Raw genomic sequence first — 6,000 nt, 5'->3', positions numbered from 1 at the left:
CAATATAGGCTATACTTAGGTAACGTTAGTATGATATCTTTCCTTCAGATATCATTAAGGTGTGGGTTAAGGTTTATATGGTGTGCTTACTTGACACCATAATATACCGTGTGTCTGTGTGTTTGTGTTGTACATGTTGTTTTTTTGTGTTTGTCCTGTATGGTTTTTTTCACTACCCTGAATGTGTTTTTTGTATTAAATGTTTTATGTTCTCTTTCTTTTGTCTTTTGCTCTTCTTTTTCTTCTTTTTACTTTTCTTTTCTTCTCGTTTCTATTCCTCTTCCTCTTTCCCTCTTTCTCCTTTCATTACTGTCCTTCCCCCTCCTACTGTTTTCCTAGTCCCGATAATATGCTTACTTTATGAAATACTCGCAATGTTAATTTAGAATGAAGCCCTTAAACGGAGATATGAAAAAGTTGAAAATAATATCATTAAATGTTAATGGCTTGAATAACATAATTAAGAGGAAAAAGATTATCCTCCAGCTGAGGAGAGCTGGAGGAGATGTCCTCTTCTTACAAGAAACCCATTTAAAAAAAAAAGAACATGACAAATTGAGTAGGGGACAAATTTACTCCAGTTCATATGGAACACAGAAGAGGGGTGTTGCTATAATTATACAACCACACATACCATTTAAAGAAGAACAACATATATACGATAAAGAGGGCAGGTTTGTTTTAGTAATTGGTAAAATAGAGTCAATTACTGTCTCATTTTTAAATGTATACTATCCACCGGAATTAGGCCCAGAATTCATGTCAGAAATAATCGAAATGTTAATGACAAAATGTAGGAATCACCCTAATGGGAGGAGATATGAATCTTACAATAAATTCTAGGCTAGATTCCTCAAATAATAAACCACACAGAGCTGATAAAACATCAGCAATTTTAAGAAGTGCAATGTCAGAATTTGGATTAGTAGACATATGGAGGATGCTAAATCCAACTAAAAAAACATATACATATTATTCTGGACGATTTCCAACTTCCAATAGACTGGATTATTTCTTCATGTTTAAAAAAGACGTAGAGAGGATGGAAACATGCACAATAGGCACAAGGGATTTATCAGATCATGCTATGCTATCTATAACTATACATTTGGATATAAAGCAAGGAGAAAAAATATGGAGATTAAACAACTCACTTCTCCAAGATAAGATCTTTGTTGAAAAAATCAATAAAGCCATAAAAGAATACATAGAGATAAATGACAATGGAGATACTAATCCAACTATTATATGGGAGGGCCTTAAAGCGGTACTACGAGGACAGATAATATCATATTGTGCATGGAAGAAAAGACAAACACAACAAAAACAGAAAATACTTGAACAACAAATACAACACTTGGAAGACAAATTAAAAAATACAAATGAAATAATAGTAAAAAATGAATTAAAAAAAGAAGTATAAGGAGTTGGATAAAATCCGTACAGAGGAAGTGGAGAAATTAATGACATACACCAAACAGAAATATTACGATGGAGGACCTAAGTCTTTAAAACTCCTAGCATATCGACTTAAGACACAGACTTAAAAAAGCACACATTTCGAAATTGAAGACTGTAGAAGGCTCTGGAACAATAACGGAAAAGGATAAAATAGCTGAAGAATTCGTAAAATATTATGAGAACCTTTATAAAAACACAGGAAACATTGACCTGGGACTAATGAAAGACTTCTTACATAAGTTAAACTTAAAGCAAGTAACAAGATTAAAAAATGAACAGCTCATTAAGGACATCACAGTAAATGAAATACAACAACAAATAAATAATCTTAAAATGGGGAAAACACCAGGTGATGATGGATATACTAATGAATTTTATAACACTTTTCAAAAACAATTGATACCACTACTTTTACAAGCATATAAGTTTGTATTACAAACGGGAAATTGGGCAACTACTTGGAACTCATCTATAATAACGGTTATACATAAAGAAGGTAAGGACGCTACTGAATGTTCGTCTTACAGGCCAATATCACTACTGAATACGGACCATAAAATAGTAACAGCCATTATTGCCAATAGGTTAAAGGACATCGTGCCAGATATAATAGACAGCGACCAATGTGGTTTTATACCAGGTAGGCTGTTGTCAGATAATATAAGGAGGACGTTAAATATAATGGACTACGCACAAAACAATGGTGCAAACCTTCTACTCTTAACACTGGATGCAGAAAAAGCATTTGACAGAGTGCTATGGCCATTCATGTTTGAAATTGTAAGAAGCTTTGGATTTCATGAGAATTTTAATAAATGGCTTCAAGGAATGTATAAAAATCCAGTGTCAAGAGTAAAAGTAAATGGCACAATATCCAGAAGATTTCCAATCTATAAAGGTACAAGACAAGGAGACCCACTCTCAGCAGTTATATTTGCTATATGCATGGAAGGACTAGCAGAAAGTATAAGGAAAAATAATACCATCAAAGGCATAACGATAAAAGAGGAACAGCACAAACTGGCATTATATGCAGATGACGTGGTTGTTTATTTAACATCACCAGCCCAATCCTTACCAAGCCTAATGGAAGCAATTACAGAATATAGTTAACACTCTGGTTATAAACTAAATGAAAGTAAGTGTGAAGTATTAACAATTGGAGAACAGATAGATTCGGAAATTAAGGAAAAATACAAGTTGAAATGGGATGCAAAGAAAATCAAATATTTAGGAATCTACCTCACTGGAGATATAACAACATTATACACCGACAATTATCAAGCCCTTGAAAATAAAATACGAGAAGATCTTAATAGATGGAAGATAACACCTGAATCCTTAATGAGTAGAGTAGAAAGTGTCAAAATGATGATCCTCCCACAGTTTCTGTTTTTATTTCAAACATTACCAGTTCCCATTCCACAGAGTAGCTTCAAAAAATGGAATACAATGCTCTCAAATTTCATTTGGAACTACAAAAGTAAACGGAAAAAACTTAGTATACTAACTCAAACCAGAGAAAAAGGAGGGTTTAATTTCCCTGATCTAAAGTCCTATTTCCATGCAACTCAAATAGATACAATAATGAAATGGATGAATAACTTGGTTCAAACCAAATGGAAAGACATAGAAAAACAAGCAATATCAATATCAATAGGAACACTACCTTTTCTGAGTCTAAAGGATATTCAAAAATATAGTGGAAATAACAGATGCATAGAAAATACCCTCAAAAATTGGAAAACTATTCGTAAAATGTATAAATGTGATGACAAATGTATTTATTTGAGAGAGATAGCCAGTGACCCAGACTTTTTACCTAATAAAACAGACAAAATATTAGAAGAATGGGCTAGGAAGGGACTACAGGTGTACTCACAGATGGTTACAAATGACATGATAGACTCATTTGAAACCTTAGTTAATACATTTAATATAAGTAATAGCCATTTTTTTAAGTACTTACAAATAAGAAGCTACCTTATAACACAGCAGAGGAGACAGGAACAAAGATCACATATACTAATGGAATATCTGATCAAAAATAGAAACAGTGAAAAGACAAAAATCTCAAAAATGTCCAAAACATGCAAGAAATCAAGATACAAGAAGATAACACTAAAGAAAAATGGGAAAACGAATTAGCAATAACAATTACGGATGACGATTGGAAAGAAGCATGCAAAAGAATATTTAAGACAACACAATCAAAATTCTGGAAAGAATTTGCTTGGAAAATAAATATGAAGATCTTCCTAACACCGAAAATGTTGTCAAAATATAGGCTAACAGGCAATGCAGAATGCTGGAGGAAATGTACGGAACGAGAAGCCAATCACACACACATTTTCTATACATGCCCTAAATTGAAAAGGTTTTGGGAGGCAGTTCAAGTAAAAATAAAAAATACATTTACCTTACAAAATCCTATACATCCAGTCAATATTATACTCGGTCTTATTCCATTAGATATATACAGAGAGGGAGATAAATATTTGTACACCATACTACGTATCGCGGCTTTAAAGCAAATCACACGTAAATGGTTGGACTTAAACCCACCATCTGTTAATAATTGGAAAAAAACTGTTGAAGAGATAAAAGAAATGGAAAGAATTACTTGCAAAGTGGGAGGCCGTGAAGAGCAATTCACTATGAACTGGAGTAAATGGACCGAATGAATGAGTAGGAAGGAAGCCCCCTCCCACCCCCTCCCTTTGTTTCTTACTTTTCTATGTCTATCCCTATAATTTCTCTCTTCTTTTTCTATATTTTCTCTCTAGTCTCTATTCTTTATTTTCTTTATTTCTTGTTCTCTTTATAAAAAAAATAAAAAAATGATGCAGGATGAACTTAAACAAGTGAAGAAAACTTGTAAAGTGCGTGAAATGAACTTGTGAAATGTAATGTAAAGTCCTGCAATAAAGTATAAAAAATAATAATAATAATAATAATAATTATTATTATTATTATTATTATTAATAATAATAATAATTACAATTTACAATACAAATACAACAATTGGGGGTCCCTCCAAAAAACACAAGATCAACCACCAAGCCCTCATTCTGACCCAGGAAAAACCTTGGTATGTACTGTATAACATGATAGCCATCTATGAGCAATGCACTGTATATAATAAGATGATGACCACGGATCTTTCTGCTGCTGACCAAGGGGCTGAGTCCTGTTGATGGGGCCCAATTTTCTTTTAGAGTCTGTAGGCTACTGTATTTGATATATTGTCTTCATTTTTGTCTTGTTTTATAAAATGTAAATTATTGGTGGTTATATGCTGGTTTATTTTATTTTTTAAATTAGTTTTTCAGATTTTATCCCTTTTTCACCCAATTTGGTATCCAATTGAACCCAACCTTCAATTGGATCCTGCCTATTGCGTGGCCTATTCCGGCCTTTTTTTATTACAGCTTTGATGCCCAGATGGGATGGGAAGGAACTACACCGAAGTCCCACTAGATGCTTTATGGACTATAATGATAAATGCATGCACACGGACACAACATCATTATTTTTTACCATTCTATTATTGTATTGCTCAATTGTATCTTGCCTAATTTTTTCCATTGCCATGAATTTTACTCTCTTGTACGGGATGTAAATACATCTTTGGTACACATGGCAATAAAAAATCATGAATCTTGAATTATTATTATTATTATTATTATTATTATTATTATTTAGCAATTTAAACATGTCAGCCCTGCAATTTCCTGAGGGTTAGCTGCAGGGGAGGCTGGTTCATTAGGGGCAATTGTGCAATGCCCCACCAAAGGGAGAAGAGAGAGATTTTTTTTCTATGACTTCTAGACAGTGTTGCTTCTGAATATCATAGTCCAATCAGCTAGTGTTCTGTGGAGTATATCATAGTCCAATCAGCTAGTGTTCTGTGGAGTATGTTCCAATCAGCTTCAAGTCCCGCCCCTTTCGGGGCAACTTTCAGTCTACTCGAAGTTGCACTAGGCTGTTCTCGTAGACTTGCATGTAAAATCTATTTTGGTAACTTCAGGCCATTCGGTCGATTGTCTATGGGGTTTTGGGACATGCACAAAGAATCGTACGTGCTTACGTCATGTCCGGCGTCACGTTCGTGACGGTAAAACCGAGGATTTACGAGGGGTTGGTAATGAGAAGAAAACATGGCTAGCGGGATGTGAAGTAACAAATGCGTTGTTCTGCTTTCCACTACCGGACTTTGTAAACAAATTGAACAAATGGATTAGAAGGAGGCATCTTTTGTTCCCAACTTGATATTGCAACTGGACCTATTACCGAAGTCAAACTTGTGTAAGTAAGTGAATCATCTGTCCTTCAGTCATGATAGGAAAACCAAATCGATGCTGGGAGAAGGAATGGCAGACTGTATTCTGATTGTATCTTCTATGCTCTTTGTATGTTTCTATGCTCTTTGTATGTTTCTATGCTCTTTGTATGTGTCTTGGTGTAGGAGAAACGTAGGACCACGTTGGAAACAAGTGTTTCGGTACACGTTGACGTGTAGAAACTGTAGAGAGAAAA

Source organism: Nansenia antarctica, assembly GCF_963989245.1.
Source record: "Nansenia antarctica genome assembly, chromosome: 15".
Taxonomy (NCBI): Eukaryota; Metazoa; Chordata; class Actinopteri; order Argentiniformes; family Microstomatidae; genus Nansenia; species Nansenia antarctica.
Note: the sequence above shows the minus strand (reverse complement) of the source record.